Source organism: Cornus florida, unplaced genomic scaffold, assembly GCF_030987335.1.
Source record: "Cornus florida cultivar Cherokee Brave unplaced genomic scaffold, ASM3098733v1 CherokeeBrave_3.0.0_Hap2_Chr01, whole genome shotgun sequence".
In the NCBI taxonomy this organism is placed as follows: Eukaryota; Viridiplantae; Streptophyta; class Magnoliopsida; order Cornales; family Cornaceae; genus Cornus; species Cornus florida.
The window spans coordinates 44598138-44616678 of NW_026775571.1; positions in this window are offsets into that span (position 1 = coordinate 44598138).

Sequence of the window (18541 nt, forward strand, 5' to 3'; positions counted from 1 at the left end):
AAAAGTATTGTTTTCAATGCATTAAACAAAAAAAAAAAAAAAAAAAAAAAAAATGTTTCAAATGAACCTCTTTGAAAAGTGTTGATTGGATTAAGTGTATTATTTTGGTAAAATGAGTTTTCATTGTTAAAATGCTTTGTGATCACACTTGATGGATTTTAAACATTTAAAAAGGGAAATTTTTGAACTTTGTTTGAAAAATGTGAAGTTGAGTTGCATGATTCCTTCATTTGGTTTTCATTCATTGCATGATTCTTGTCATGAAGTTTTTCTACAATGCAATTGAATGTCTTGACCCCAAAGTTTTCAAAAATTCCAATTTTGCCCCAAAAGTGTTGAGAAATTCCAAAGTTGACCAAAATGCTTTTCTTTAAATTAAAGCTTGTTCCATTTGATTCCTTTGCATCCATTTGAAAATGCTAAGTGCCTTTGAACTTGTTTGTGATATAATTCTTGACTCTTGCCATGCTAGGGCACAGTTTGATGTCTTTTCACCTTCTTTATTATGTTTTTGATCTTCTTGTGCTTTATGACTTTGAAACTTGTCAAATATGATTTCTTTTGATTAACTGTGTGCCCTTTGGAATAATTACAACCTGTTGCTTGTATATATACCATTTTGCACACACTTATATCATATTGACAGTTTTTAAGATTTCTTGTGCATCCTTTGACCCTATCTTCTTGGAAATGATTTTTGACTAAGTTTGGAGGTGTCTTATGGATTCTTAGAAGTTTAAAATGCATGATTTGGATGTTATTTCTGTTCTTTGGCCTTAGTATCAATTCTTGAGCTTAATTTGAATTCTGACATGCACATTGAACCAAGTTTAGGAATATGTTTGCTTGATCTTGATATTTATCTATTGAATACCATTTGCTTGTGATCTATTCTTAATGACCGAGGTTCTTTCCGGTCTATATTCTGACTTTCCAATGGTAAGCTTCTTGTATTATCAGAATTTAACCATTCTCTGCTTCATTTAAGCATTAGAGGAGGTCACGAGCCAAGAGTGATCATAGGACTTTGATTTTGTTGCCTTGTAGTACATGATATTTCTTTATTTGGAGTTGTTGTTCTATATGCATCATTCTGATACATGCCATCTAGTTGCATACCATGTCCTGGATTCATTGTTGAACTTGCTTGTCATAACATGCCTTGGATTGTAGTGTTTTGCAACTATGTATTTCGCTTAGTCTTTATTACATGACATGCTTGTTTCTCGGGTCTTAGGTTGATAGTTGCCATACCTATATGCTCCATGTTATCCTGTTTACTGTATTTGATCTTCACTATTGCACTTGTAGACATTCTTGCTAGGAATTGATACGATGTCATCCTAGGGTCTACTTGTCCTATCCTTGTAGCATCTACTTAAGTTTTAGGTTTGTGAATGCACGTTGTATTATTTATGCACATCACAGCCTATATTTGTTCTGTTGATCATATTTCTGCTCCAACTGTTCCATATGTGACTTTTCTGCCCTCTATGCCATTATTGCCTATTTGCTTTGTTTTGTTAATTGACGTATGTAGAATGACGATTTTGAAGCTTTCCTAATCACTTCTTGCACAAGCATGATCTTATTTGTCTATTTGCCATTTCTATCTGTTTCAGGCATGTTTTGTGTTTCCTTATCAGTTACTTGCCATATTTTTTACCTGTGCACTAATTCATATTTGTGTTTTGCAGATACAGCGTAGAAGAAAGACTCTTGCCAGGAAGTGAGTTCACCGAGTTCCACAGCTTCCAGCTCCAGTTCCAGAGTGTTTATCTCTTCATCTTCTTCATCTTCGGCCTCAGTCCAGTCCGAGACATCTGTCATGGACGCCGACCATGCTTTTATCCAAGAGGTTCCCGCTGAGTCTTACGCCAGTAAAACTTGGGAGACCGAGTACATATTTGATACAGAGCTATTCACTACACTGGACCAGACTAGGTGGTCTTATGATGAGCTTGTGAGGCGGGGCATTGCTGCTATTATGACTCTAGCAGACACAGTCGTCTACCCCTAGTTGGTTGCTCTGTTCTATCAGTACCTCCAGATGGATGAGGATGATAGACTTTTTCTACACACTACTATTGACGGTCAGGAGATTGATATTTCTCTCCCGGCCATAGCTGCTACCAGTTGATGCCCCCATACTTCTCTATTGGTAGATGATACCCAAGAGCCTCTGTTCCCTACACATCCACCATTTCCCATTGAGTTGACCATGGTAGCTACATTATCTCCACAGGTAACATATGAGGGGCACACATTTGCAGACTAGGTTGAGATTAATCCCCGGTACTGGTACTTCAATTCCATGCTGTACCTCAATGCATTCCCTACTGGTCATGGCACTCAGAGGTGGGAGGGGATATTTCAGGCTTTATACTGTTTACACCAGGGGTATTGGATCTCCATTCCTGTGCTTATTTGGGAGCTCATGACAAGTTCTAGAAGAACTTGCATCACATGCACAACAGTAGAGCAAAGACTTGGCCTTTACCATTTGGCCATTTGATTACACAGCTGCTTCTAGACCAGGGATATCAGTTTGACCCTAAGGAGATTCCAGAGCCTGATGTAGAGCGAGCCAAGAGAGCCTATGATCTTACCTGCTGGAATAAAACTTTTAATTTATGCTGCAAGAATAGAGCAAACAGAGACTTTAAGAGACTTCAGGCATAACAGTAGAGGCAGCCGAAGTAGGCGATGCTTTAGAGGATGATACAGTAGATAGATCTCTCCCCAGGCAGAGACGTCGCATTACCACTTCAGGTTCTACCTCCAGCCAAATGTACCCGGTGCATCTCAGTAGACTGGCCCTTCATATGCCCCTCTTAGTGAGCCGATAGCCCATACCAGCACTGATTCTAGCTACAGATCAGAGGTAGCTCAGTTGCATATAGATTTCATATCTTTCAGAGTTAATATGACTGGGCGACACGAGGATATCACGAGGAGGCATGATGATCTGGTGAGGAGACATGACGACTTGGTGGGGAGACACAATGATTTAGTTCACCGATCAGATGCGCTGTAAGATGAGGTAGCTGAGGTGAGACATGAGCTAGGCGCACTGCGCACTGACCTTACCACTTCACTCACTCGCCACAGCACCGAGATGTCTACTATGCTACAGCATATTGTGGACATGCTTACTCTTGACCCTACTGTCTGATGCCACCATTCTCTCTCTTTCCTGCTCATTACCTATCTTATATCTGTACTGCTATGACTACGATATTTCTACATTATTTAGAAACTTGCATTGGTTTTGGATATTGTTTCATACTATTATTTGGATATTTATTTGGATATTTATTTTGGATATTATGTTGGATATTACTGCTTACATCACACTGGTACATTGATTTGTCTATATTTGATCTTATATTTATATACTATATATCGGGATTTTTGGATCTTTGATATCAGTTTTGGATGTTATGAGCTTTACATTACTAGATGCCATGATTTTTGCCCAGTTCTCAGTTTCACTTCTCATTTATATCATTGATGCCTATGCTTTGACAGTTGTTAGTGTGACCATTTTCAGACAGGTTTTCGGATTCTAAGTTTGGGGGTGCACCTTCCGAAGATGAGCTTCCGTTGCCGGGTCCTTTGTGCTTCACCCATTTGGTATACTCTTTCCATTATCTGTTGTTTCTTTGTACATTGAGGATAATGCACAGATTAAGTTTGGGGGTGTATTTGCATACTTTACATGTCACATTTACTTTCTATGCATGTGATTTGAGTTGAGAGTCTTGGGCTATGATTTTGATTTTTTGAGGACCATGATACTTAGAATTTAAAAATTACTTGACTTGAGAGTCTAATACTCCTTGTATGCCTTGTGGATGCCATTTAGGAGTAATTTTTTTTTGAAAGATTGATGTCTTGGTTGCATTTGTGGTCCACATCATCCTGATTTTGTGATTGTTTTGAGATTCACTCTAAGATTCTATATTAGCACAGGCACACACTAGCATTCATTTGTGGGGTATATGCTTTGTTGATTATTGAATTGGTTATATCCTAATTGGGCTAGTAGTGCATTGAAAGGTTTCATTTTGACAAAAGTGGATAATAATCCCTTTTCATTGAGTAGCCGGGATTCTAGCCTCATCAAACACTGAATTTCTCGCGTCGAAAGGTAGAGGGCCCAAACTCTAGATTAATAATTGAACAAAAAAAAAAAAAAAAGTTGCAAAAGCAATAAAAAAGTGAGGACTTCTCCCAAAAGGTGAGAAGTAGGAAATGATTAGATAGAGGTTGTTTTGATTTGTAGCCTACTTGATTTGAGTTTGTAAGTCCTTAGGGGTGTTTAAACACCAAATGCCCTAAAGTCGTCCGATTTGGGAGTCATTGACCTAACGCTCGACCTCATGGATCGCTAAAAAGCTTAATATATCAACACATTGCACCATGCTTCCATCTTTGATCCTTAGGATAAAAAAAAAAAAAAATCGAGTGAAAAGAATAAGCGCACCTAGATGAATAAAGTTTTAATAAAAGGTCCACTCTTTGCTTTGATAATCAGGACTAGATTTGTGTGCTAGTTTGACGGTAAGGATGTGATCATTTCTTTAGTTGGCTTACATAGCAACATATTTGATGCCGGTTCACTTAAAAGAATTCTAGAGTTATTTTGATTTGCATGATCATTTTCTTGATGTGTAGAGGACCATACTTGCTTGCTTGATGTTGAGATTTTGGGAGATTGCTTGGAACTGGTTGAAAAATTGCATACTTGAGGTAGTTTTCTCCTAATGCTTGTTTTGTATATTGGTTTCCCTCTCTTATGAGAAAGAGCTCAATGTTTGTGGATATCATTTTTGGAAACCCTCACGAGACTTCACTCATCCACTAGGGGTAACCTAGGGGTTTAAAAGGCTTGTTGCATATGCTAAATGCAATCGTGTTCCCTACGAAAGTGGCGCTATCATTTTATTGCTTTCTAGTTCATAATTGTATAGTTGTTTATTTCTTTCCTTTCCTTTTAGTTCATTGCTAGGGACTAGCAATATTCTAAGTTTGGGAGTGTGATGAATGCTCAAATGTGACGCATTTTAGCACCTAAGCTAGAGTATTTTAGTTCATTTATCTATCTTACTTTCATGTCTTAGATACTTATTTGTGTTTCTGCCTATTTCAGGTTAATAAAGTTCAAACAGGCTAACAAGAGTCATTTAGCACAGTTTCGGAGCTAAGAAGCAAAGTTGGAAAGAAGCTAAGAAAAATACACCAGGGGAACTTCGATCGATTGAAGGGGAATCCCGATCGATCGAAGAGATCTTCAATCGATCGAAATGAGGCGGTGCCAACTCAGCCAATCGGATAAGGCTAAAGAAGATATTTTCAAGCCATGTCAGCTTCGATTGATCGAAGCTAAGTGTTTGATCGATTGAAAATCTTTAATCGATCGAAATGCCTGCTGGCAGTGAGCTGTTTAATTCCCGAGTGCGCCGATTTCTACCTAACTTGTGCAGTGGCGAATTTATTTTAATCAGAGGCTGTAATTCTGAATTGGTCCTTACTCAAAGGAGTATGTAATTGATTTATTGAACAATTATTGTATCATGAAGATAGATAGAGATATTACTAATTATAAAAATTTTCCTCTCTCTAGAACTAGGGTTTTGGAGATGAAAGCAAGGATGAAGATGATGATGCCAACCTCCAAGCTAGCCCTTGAAGGTTCCATGTCCACTACAATGAGTAGCTAAATTCTTCTCTTGGGGCTAGAGATAACCCCTAGGCTTGCTTCCTAAACTTAGCTTTTGTGTATTTTTGGGGATTTTAATTGTAATAGATGTTTTGACCATGAATTAATTGTAATTTCTACTTGATTTGTATAGATTAATGCTTTTAATTGATCATTTGGCTCTAGTTATATGTCTATGTATGCTAGAATTGATGTTCATGTTTTTGTCTCTAGATTTAATGAAGTTAATGCATGTCTATGTGTGTTAATGATGTTAATCTAGTGGTGGCCAAGGCATGGTGCTTAATGGAACACTTTTGTGATTTATTTGATGGTTCACACTTGTTTCTTGATGGATTGTATCACATCTCTAGTTTAATTAGTTTAATTTTATGTCTTTAGCCTAGTTGTAGTGTAATTGCTTTGATTTCTTAGGTAGGTGAATAATCTATTCTTGTTTCTTGATGTTTCATAGTTGTGAATGCAAAGGGTGCATGTCTCTAGATATTTGTGTGTACATTAATTGTGGTTTAATTGAATGGATATTGGTTTCATTTGATAGGTTGTACTATTTATTAAAATTGGCTAGACATTCTATACTTATTTGCCATCCATGCTTAGTTTCAATTTTTGTCACATACACACAAGTTATAATTTAAATTTCCCCATTAATGTACAATTACTAGTGTTTGATGAAGTGAAGCTTAGTGGTGACTCTAAGGCCCAAGACCTCTCTCCTATATCTTTTCCCTACTTTCTAGATTGCTATTTACTTGCATTAGTTTTAATTGCATTGTAGTTTAATTAAACAATCACCAACCATCTTTGATCATTCGACTTACTAATCCGACATTAGTTTCTATAAAAAATACACCTTTTTTCCTTTGGGACGATCCCTACTCACTCTAGCTATATTTTTAATTAGAAGTGGTAGTGGCATTTTCTAAATTTAAACTTGGCCATACTACACACTTTTGCATGTAATTTGGTTTGAGGGATGAGACCACACCACTGTCTTCCACCACCATCACACCACCGCTGCCTCCACTGCCTTCCACCCCCATCGATTTCCACCACCACCATCGTCACCACCACATCCACCTCCACTTCCACCACCACCGCCACTGTCACCAACTTCTATCACCACCATCGCCACCATCACCTCTACCTCCACCACCATCGCCACCGACTTCCATCACCACCACCACTGCCATCACCTCTACATCCACCACTACCAGCACTTTTACCACCATCACCACCTTCCACCACCGTCGCCATCACCTCCACCTCCACTGCCACCTACTTCCACCACTGCCACCGCCACTGCCACCGCCTTCCACCACCGTCACCTCCACCGCCTTCCACCACTATCGTCTTCCACCACCATCACACCATTGCCCCCGCTACTTCCTTCCACCATTATCACCTACACCACTAGCATCTTCCACCATTGCCACCATCGCCACTACTACTGCCTTCTACCAACACCCTGTTGCCTTTCACCATCGCCACTACTACTGCCTTCTACCAACACCATGTTGCCTTTCACCACCGCCACTGTCACCTCCCAACACTACCACCTACAGCATTAGCACTTTCCACTTCCACCACCATCAGCCACTGCTACCATTTCTTTTAAAAAATTATAGAACAATGTTATTTTATCAATTTAAATTATTTATCACTTATAGGGGTATTTTGGATAATTTAATTTGAAATTCATTTTTTTTCTAAATTTTATATTAGTCTATTCCTATAGATTTCATAGTTGCAACCAAACAATAGAATGAGAATGACCATTCCATTTCATTTCCATTCTCATTCCATTTTCACTTACATTCCATTTCATTCATACACACCAAACATAACATAAAACAGAAGATTAGTCATAACTAATCTTTTGTTTTCGAGGAGGGTCAAGAAACCATAAATTGTAGTTGCCTCGATAGCATGAATCTTGGAGTGCCAGGCTTCAACTTTTTGCATCTACAAATCTAACATCTTACACTTCTTACCTTGGAAAAAAAGAGGAACTATAAATTGATTTTCCTTTTTGCGAAAAATAAATAAATAAATAATAATAATAAAATCAATAAACATTAATTTACTCTATATTTTGTGACATGATGCACTGTCTTGGGTCTAATGACCCTTAAGTAGAAAGTTGAATATTCCTTCCGTCCCAAATTAAATGTTTACCTTTTCATTTTTGGATGTCTAAAAATAAATGTCCCATTTGAAAAGTCAAAGTACTATTTTTTTTATTTATTTTTTGATTTGATTTGATTTGATTTTTTTTTTTTTTTTTTTTTTTTTTTTTTTTTGTGACATTACCAATTTAACTTTCTTGCATTGGACTTACAAAAAGTAAATCATCACATCATGTGGACCCATTATAGACATATTTGATAATTCATTTACTACTAATTTGTAATACCCCTAATTTTAAAAGGATAGTCTCGGTATTAATTTTTTTGTTTTAATTGCATTTTTAATTAATTATTTGATTACTTGGCTAATTGCTTAATTATTTAAATTAATTGTGTGCTTAAATGATTTGTCTTAATTAATTTAGTAATTAACTTGCTTGCTTTGATAAGGTGTAATTTGTTTGTATGATTTTACTTGCTTAGATGATGTGTTGCTTAATTGTAATTTTGTGTTAGGATTGAATGATTTTAATTGTTTTATTATATTTTATATTTTAAGAAGTATGGAGATGGATAGTAGTAATGGACAAAACAACTGGGTCACATGGACTAGTTAGATAGGAGGTGTAATGGGTACGGATATTACCCATGGATGGTTGTACACATATATATGGGTATATATGTATATGAGAATAATTTATTAGTATTATCATTATTGTTAAATAATTAATATTAATGATAATATTTTAATAGTCATTAAATATATATATATATATATATATATATATAAAAGCTACAGAACTAACGTGATTTATACATATGTGTATAATACAAGCTATACAGAACTAACGTGATTTATACATATGTGTATAATACAAGCTATATATATATATATATATATATATATATATATGTATTATTTATTTTATTTTATTATTTATTTTCCTTATATGCAGACTTAGGGTATGACTAGGATTAGGGTTTTGTGTATCCTATATGTATACTATTATATGTCTGTAGAGGGGCTGAGATATTATGTATATATTATTAGAGAGTTTTAGAGGAGAAACTAAGAGGAAGAAAGCTAGGGTTTGGCCAAGAGAGCTGAACCAAGGAGGAAGAGGAAGAGGGGCTGGCTCGTGGGTTAAACCAAAAGCAACAGAGGAGGTTCAACGACAATTAAAGTCACCAGAAAATTTAGGAAGAAGACGGTTAAAGGTTTCAAACCGTAACCTTAAGAGGCAAGTTTTCTCTTACTCCTTCCCTTAGACTTCGTGTTCCTATACAGGCCTAGGTTAATTCTAGGAATTAATCAGACTTTAAATTAATTTTATTCATGCTTATTCTAATCTAAAACAAGGTTATGTGAATTTATTTACAGTTGATTGATCTTGAAGTATATGGTATGATTTAATTGTTTTATTGTTGTTATTAATGCATAATTGATTTATATAAATTACATGAATGATTCAAGACATGGTTCAGACTCTTAGGACCATTATCAATGGAGAACAGAAGGGTTGAAACTCGCCAGAGACGAGGAAGAAGGTGCAGAGCAGGTCGAGAGCCGGCTCCTAAGGGGTGAGAGCCGGCTCCCTACTGATATTTTGACGACTCTCAAGGAGAAAGACGGCTCCATGGAGTTGAGAGCCTGCTTCCTCAGGTCGAAAGCTTGCTTGCTCTCAAGAGGACAGAGCTTGCCCCTGATTTAAGAGAACGCTCCATCGTTGCTACTTTACATATTTTGGGATTTTTGGCTACTGTTTTGAGGTTTGGGATGTTCCAAGGTTGTATATGTTATTGTGGGTAATTTAAATGACTACAATGAGAATTTTAAATACCTAGAATGCATAATTAATAATTATATGCTATGAAATGATGAATAATGTGAAATTTTAATTAAATTTACATGTTGTTAATCGATATGGAGTATTTAATTGCTTAATATTATTTTAGCAATTTAAATGATTGTGATATGATTTTTAAATCGTGTATTAGATGCATAATATGATCATGTACCTATCTGATTTCTATTATACTTATTTCTGGATTTTTTATATATTTAAATTATTGCATCAACTGTGAATTTATTTGATGTATTACTTTATCTGTTACATCATTTATGGATCATATGCATTATATGCACTGGTATGGGACGGTGGCATTCTAGGGACGGATTAACCAAAGAAGTTAAGTCCTACCTAATATTGTATAAAGGAATAGATCAACTAAAATGTTAAATCCTCCTTATATTCAAGTCAGATCAGTTGAACAAGTTGAATGACTTGTAGATGATTAAATGTAGAGGATTAATTATAAATGATTACTTTATACTGGATTATATATATATAATTATGGTGCCATGATATGAGCTTGAGTCTCAGGATCATGGTTAGGGTGCGTATATTGCTTGGGATGGATAACTGATTATAGTAAACATCTGTGTGCCCTAGTAGGTCTAAGTACTTATGTCCACTTTATGTGCGATTTACATGTTACCTTCCATTTAGGTTGAGGCAGACCTATAGTCCAGTGAACGTCCTATAGTGTGTGTGTGTGTGTGTGTGTGTGTGTATATATATATATATACAAACTGTATTAGTTATTGTTGGATTTACTATGATGTATACATGTATCGGGTTTCTGCTTGGAGTATAGTAGAGTAAAACTTATTTGTGGGCCTGACCCACCATTATTTTACCGGTGTTCGTCAGGAGTAGGGATTGTTTATGCTGAGTAGAGATCATCTACTTCATTCTTCTGGATTATTTTACATAGGAGTTTCCTTTATGTTTCGGTATCTAGTTGTAGACCGTTGATTATTCAGTTTTGGTTTTCTAGGGGTCCACATAGTATGGATTCCAGAGTTGTATAAATTGAAGGATCATTTGTATTAGAAAAATTAATTGATGGAAATTTATTCTGAGGAATTATTAGATTATCATTTTAATTTCTTTTCAGCATTTTATTTGTTCTTATTTATCATATTTGTATTCTGTATTCGATTATTACCAATTTGTTTTTGATATCCTTAGATATTCGGGCGTGGGCCTGGCCAACCCGTATTCGGAAATCCAGGGGTGTCACCATTGGTATTAGAGCACTCCAGGTTCATCATATGACTTCTGCGTTGCGTCTCTTGAAACTTAGAGCCCATATTAGGATTCGTTGTACTCTATTTATGGTTCGTTAGGAGGAACTGATGTTAATTATATTCTGTATCATAGAATAGTTGGCACTAGGAAGAGGATGGGGTCTAAGGTGAAAGTGATAAAGACCCAAAGAAGTAAAGGAGTACGTTATCGATTCTTTGCTAGAAGGCAGATTTAAGGATCAAAGGTTTAGTTTTGGTTGGCGCTACTTTAAGGTATAAGCCACGGAAGGATTTAGGTGTACGTGATAGGTCACCGCATATCGGGACCAACAGGGCTTCAATTATTCTCATAAAGGAGACAAGCAAAGAGGAGGAGTCCGAAGAGGATCCTAATGGAGGAGATTTCAGAGTGTCCAAGAAAGAGGGTACTAAATTTTGAAAATGAATGATCACTCGAGGGTGATCTTATTTGCTAGTTGTATAGCGAATGTTATTTGTAGAATTGGTGTTGATCAATCTACATATAGTAGAACTTTCTTATCCTCTCTAAAAAGAGATATATAAGAAGTACTCTTCAGGAGTTTGGGGATTGGATGGAGTTCTTATCAGAACGAAACAATAATTTTATATCACATTTAGGAAAGTATTGGTATTATGTTGTGACGTTCTAATTCACTTTATAAAGCCAAGTTAGACAGTTTACATTCTGCGTATAAGGAAGATGAGGGTTAAGCCTTTAGTATTTGCTTAGGCAAATATATGTTACTTTTAAGCTATGTTTTAAAGGATATTTTTTGAGGTTGGATGATTACCTACGAAACTTGTAATGACCCAGGTTTTATTCAACGTGGTGCGTCAATGGTGACCCGAAAGTTGACCCGGTAACGGATCCCGATGTGGAAGCAAGTAACAAGAAAATGGTCTCCCAAGGCACAACACACCTCTAAGACGCTAAGATGACCTTCCATGAGGTCATGGAACTCAAAGAAAACTGATGCGGAAGTAAAAGATCGGAAATATGACAAATAAGCCCCCAGGGGCAAAATAGTCATTTCTAAAAACTGTGAATTCGAGTGCCACCGAGCACACCACTGGAAAGACAGCAAAAAAATAATCAAGATGGACTCAAGAATCGCATGATTCGGAGTCCGGATAAAGGAGAAATGACATGATGAAGAAAAACGAGCACTTAAGGCTAAAAGGGTAAACTGGTAATTATCTAGGAAGAACCGGGTGCAACTGAGCACACCGTTGGAAAGATAGCAAAAAATTAGTCAAGTACAAAAAAAAGTTCACTCGATTTGGAGTCCGGACGAGGGAGAAACGAGTATTTGAAGTTGTGACGTCGCGGCGGCCCGACGAAGGCCATGGCGTGCCCCATGCGCGCCCGGCGCCCCATTCGGTGTCTAATGGCATGCACCATGATATTATGCTAGGAAAGAGAAAAATTCAGTCAGAACTGAGAGCCGAAACAAGGTCCGAAACGGGTTTTTCTGGAAAAACACGAAGAAGAAACCACCCTTAAAATTGAGTTTTCTACCCTACATCGAGGAAGGAAACGAAAAAAACTCACAGTAAAATCCCCAAAATGCCCCTAGATCAGAACTGGACAAGAGGGCAAAAAGCTGCTACAGGATCTAAGATTGAAAACGGGCTACCAAACGAATTTTTCTGGAAAAACACAAAGAAGAAACCCCTCCCGAAATCAAATTTCATGTAGGAGAAAATGAAAAAAACACACTGTAAAATCCCCAAAATGCCCTCCCAAGAAATCTGGTCAAGAGAGCTAAAAGGCTGCTAAAATGAAAACTAGAAGCTGAAAATTCATGAGGGATTTCCGGTACCAAGATGATATTTTCTAGAAAAACACGAAGAAGAAACCCCCCCTAAAATCACGTTTTCTAAGTGACTATATGAAGACTGGAATTTATTTCCTGAAGGAAAACCCCAGAATGCCCTAAAATCATATTATGTAAGAAAATTGAAAAATGATTCCATAGGAGGCTCAAATCACAAAGGAAAGGGTTTTTCCTGGAAACGATATGCACACAGACGTAAATGGTGATTTTGAGTGCGCGGGAATGGTCCGTGGCTCCCGGAAATGGCCAAGTCAAAATCCGACCCCCCAACGGCCAAAAAGGCGGAAATGAACTTGAAATGGAAAATATGGAAACCAAAATTAGGAAATGGTTTCAAATGACCGTTTGGCCCTTGGCCACACTTCATACAACATAAATGAGACCTAGTGGAGATGCCGAAACACACTTTACATCACCCGATTTGAAAATGAACCCTTAAAGGCTCGGTTTCTACTATTTAGCCCAAAAATGCAATATGTGAACTAAAATGCAAAAATGAACACTAAATGGTGTTTGGCCCCTGGCCACACCTCACACATGGCAAATGAATGCTAAAGGATGAATTACATACACGATGCACATACCGGTGCGAAAATGACATATTAAAACCCAAGTTTTCATGTTTTTCTCATTAAAGGCAAAATTCTACATTTTTCAATATACATGGATTACAAATGAAGTTTGGTCCTTGGCCACATATCATATACATAGAATGAATATCAAAAAGTGTGCTTAAGCACATAATACAAGTTTGGAATCAAATATACACATTTGACAAAATGGCTACAAATGGCATTTCAAGCCAACCTTCACAAGAAAGGAAATCTTCAAGTCCACAAGTCATCCAAGCATAATGAGAATCTCAACATTGATTCCTGTACCTGAAAAATGTCCCCACTATGTGGGTGAGTAACATAAAGCTACTCATAGGAGATGAGCATGCATCGACCTAGTATTTTACAATTTTATCACCTTATGGTGAAACATGTTAAAGGGGTTCATGCCACCTAACGTCTATATCAAAATGAGACTCAGGAAGCATCCTAAGCTACCTTAGAGTGTTTCTAGCATAAATCACATCTTTCATGCATTTCAACAACATAGAAACATACTATACAAAGCAACAAGATATAGATTCTCAAAGTCATCAACTAGAAACCTAAAATACGAAAACAACAAGAGTGGGTCATGCCACCTAACGTCTATGTTCAAAATGAATCTATAGGATCATTCCTAAATTACATTTGAACATCAAAACACAAATCATGATATCGATATAATTTAACCAATATTGGAACTTCCAATACAATGCATAAAGCATGATTCCTCAAAGTTAACATCTTGCAACTTAAAATGGTAAATCAAACAAAGAATAGCAAGTTACGATATCATCTAGTTATCAACTTGAAAAGAAATGCGAAATCAACCAAAGTGGATACTTGGACGTTATGCCGGATCAGACCGACACCATAGTTACTTTAGGGTTACTAGCCCACGGGTAACCTCTCTATGTGCGCACTAGACTATATAGAGGGACAATCCCCCGTACTAGAACCAAGTCTTAGCTGTAGCTAAACAACAACATCCCCAAGTTTCCAAAATCAACAAATTGTGCAACAACGTATATATCAATATGTATATCCAAGATATCAACTATCTACCAAGCACAACTAAATTTGGAAACACATACAATACATGTACTAAGTCCACAACTACTATGGCATGACAAATGTCGAATCTTCAGTGTGCGATTCGTTACACGCTATAACAGTATCTTTCAACATTGAAAACATAAGCTCATGAATTTAAATATAACAGCAATGTTATCAAATGCTCAAATGTAACCAAGTGAATACATAAGAAGTCCAAGTCCATGATTTAAACATAGAAACAACTTCCAAGACGCAATTAAATCCATGGAGCAATTAGATAGAATTTAATTAAATAAACACAATTAAATTATCTAGATTCCAATTCAATTCCAAATAACCTTAAATTAATACATACTAAAGGACATAGCATGGTCATCACTTCTATCCATTCTAAAACTCAATTAGGTTGTTGGAGCAATAAAGTGGAATTTTAATTAAATCATGCTAATTTAAATCCCAAGGTTCTAAAGTAACTTCAAATGGTCCCAAATTACTATATGCTAGTAAACAAGTCATGGTCATTACAAATATCAAGTTAAAAACTTAATTAAGCCAAGGGAACCATTAAATAGATTTTAATTAATCATTTTAATTAAAATCTCTAGATTTTCAAACTCATCTAAATGTTCTCAAATTAACATATGTTAGGGAACATGCCAAGGCCTATTGTAATATCATATTACAAGCTTCATGTAAGTTACATCTATGTAAATTTAATTTTCACCAAAGATAAATATTAAACAAAAGTTGCAATTCTCATTCAAATGATTCCAATTTAATATATGTTAACAAGTATACCAAGGCCTAAATTACTAGCATGTCACACTTTAATTCCAAATTGTATATCATCATGAGGATTAAATCTCAAACAAAGAAATTAATTAAATGAAAGGTTTCAAAACCTAATAAAATATTCTAGATTTAATATATGTGAAAGTATATGGCATGCACATCAAGAATATCAAGTCGGAATTTCAAAGAAATGAATAGTGCACTTGGAGCAAATTAATTAATCAAATTAATTAATAATTACTAGATTTCAAAACATCTCCGATTACTTTCAATTTCACATATGTTGAAGAGTGTATTAAAGCCTAACATAATATGCTAATACATATTGATTTCAAGCTAGATAAGGCCACATAAATTAAATATTTACTCAAGAAAAATATTAAATAAAATCTTCATTACTTGTCCAAAAATTCTCAATTTAATATATGTCAATGACCATATTAAGGGGTAATAAAATTCCATGCCACATGTTTAAACAAAGCTATAATCAACCGGGAAAATCAAATCCTTCATAAGAAAAATAAATAATAAAATCTTTAGATTTATTACCAAAGCATGTAAATAAGTTGCATAAACATCACTAGCATGCAATATAACAAGAATAATAACCTATAACACCCCCTACCTCAATTTGAGATGAAAATCTCAAATCCCCACCGAAAGAAAAGTGCTCCGAATCAGACGATACCGAAGGGTTTTGTCGGGGACAACACGATAAACAAGAATACCCAAGAAGCCCCATGAAAATCACAACATGACTTCAAACCCGAACTCAAAATTTGGCTAAAAACGGGTTCTAATAAGGGGGAAAGGTGCGCGGCGTCAAGACGAACAATAAACGTTAAGGCCGAAGGGTTTTCACTAAGGAAATCAAGTGGAGGAGAAGAAAGAGTGAAGGCAGCCCCTTGGGCTCCCATGGCTGCCGGCCAAGAAGAGGAAGAAGGTCTAAAAATCTGATTTTTAAAATTAGGGCAACCTATTTATAGAAATCTCAAAAAGTGCCCCGAAAGGGCCCCACCTGGTCCGGAAAAGTGGAATTTGAGCAGACGCGCTCAAACGGAAAAACTCGGTGAATGAAAAAGATTTAAAATGAGAAAATATGAACAATGGAAGAAATAGCGTCAAAAATCGAGTCCCGAGCAGAGAGATATGCCCCGAACAAATTAGGCAGCAACCGGGGTCAGAAACTTTGAAACTGGAGAAAAACGACCAAAATGGAATTCTAAAAGTACACAACTCAACGAAATGTGAAAATAAATTCCATACGAGAATCCAGGCTCCAGACGAGGTATTTTGCAATAACTTTCGTTAATTGCACAGTGGCCCCTACAAAAAGGGTTAACTACGAAACTGCCTCAGAATGAAAATATCTTTCAAAAGATATTTTCTTAAATGCCCCTGAAATAAAATATCTTCAAAAGATATTTATAAAAAATACCCCAAGAAAAGAAAATAATTCCATAGAACTATGCATCCATACCCCTATGGACACCGGGAGCAACCAGAGTACTTTCTTGCAAAAGTAAAGATACGTTTTTCGAGGAAACCACTCAAGATGAAGGCACATGAAGTCAAAAACTAACTCCGAGCATGAAAAGTGAGGTTGTGCCAAAAACTGACAAACGAAGATAAGACAGAATAGGGAAAAGGACGAAATAATGCATAGTGTCCGAAAAGTGAAAATGCAGAAATGATTCGGTCCTCAAAGGAAGTTGTCAATGCAATTGAAAGAGTCTCAGAAACCATTTCTGGGCACTCGAGACGACACTATGTGACAAGAAACAGAACTCAGAAAAGAAAATTTAAACGGAAAAAATTTATCCGTAAAATTTCAGAAAAAAAGGGAAAGGGAGGAAATGACCGGGTCATTACAAAACTATAAAAGGAGATTTTGTGAAACAATTTTGTAAGTTAATTTCAGAGGAGACTTTCTTTTCTAGAAAGAATGATGTCTTAAGTACAAGTATATTTTGTGTTATTGTGTTTGTCATACGTGTTTTATTTTCATTAATTATTCGGGATTTGGTATGTGGTTTAGTTGGGGATACAAGTATGTGATCAACCAACTACTGTTTTTACACCAAGAAGTAATAGCTTTATTTATGCTAGGATTGTGAGCATGTGGTCATAGGATTTGGTAGAAATACATAATTCTAGCCAATCTATTGGACCAGGACATGCGTCATTATGGTATGTTATTTGGGATGGTATAGTTAAACCATCACTACGAGTCAAATAATCTAGTACGATTAGTTTGATATACTTTTCGTTAGATATGAATTCGTATCATATTACAACGTCATGATAATAGTGGTTGTTAATATTTCGGTATTCATGAAGTTATGGTAAATAAAGACCACTATAATGCCACAATGGTTTATCAGAGGTGTCGGAGTTACAGAACATCTTCTTGGAAATTCTAGAAGTTGTTACCAAGTCGGAAGGAGGATTTAGACCGGTTTAGGTAGTTATTGGAATGACACCGATTGAGGATAACAGACTGAATAAATCTTCATCAATCTATTCTTAATCAAGAATCTATTCACGAGGGTGTTATTTGGAGGAGTTTCCGGTGTTGCACATGGAGGAGGAAACAAAAGTCTCTACACTGTATAAATAATATGGAGATTTTTTTTTTTTTTATGTCACAATTCGCAACAAATAGTTGTTGCTAGGAAATTGATGACTATTTGGAGGATGAAAATGTTCCATATTCTTTTGAAGTTAGACAGGAAGTCTAATAGACACTTACTTGTGTTAAAGAAGCAGGGTGTGTCAAAGACATAAAGGTGAGACCGAACACCTAAATAAAGAAGAGGTGCACGGTGTGTATGGGAAAATTATTGATAGTTGACTTTCGATAAATAGAATCACTAATTGATTTTCATTATCGGTAAGTTTATCACAGATCAGTGGTGCATGGATTTAATTGTAGAGATAGCTTTTGAAGATGTTCCAATTTAAACAATGGGTGCAGATGAAAGTTAGTGGTACCAGACTAACAGTACTTTCTGTAGACAAATTGGAAGGAGGATGCAAGGACTGAGGTTCACAACTTTTAGTTCTTTATTCATCCTGGTGGAAACATGATGTTTCACGGTATGAAACAGATGTTTGTGGACAGGTAGGATGAGGGACATAGTGATTTTGTCTCCAAGTCTAATATTTATTAGATAATTGAGATAGAACATCAGAGATTATTAGATCCTTGCAGCCATTTCCTATACTGAAGTGGAAATGAGAGAACATTTTCCATGCCTTTTTGGTGTGGGCTGGGCCGGTGCACAAAA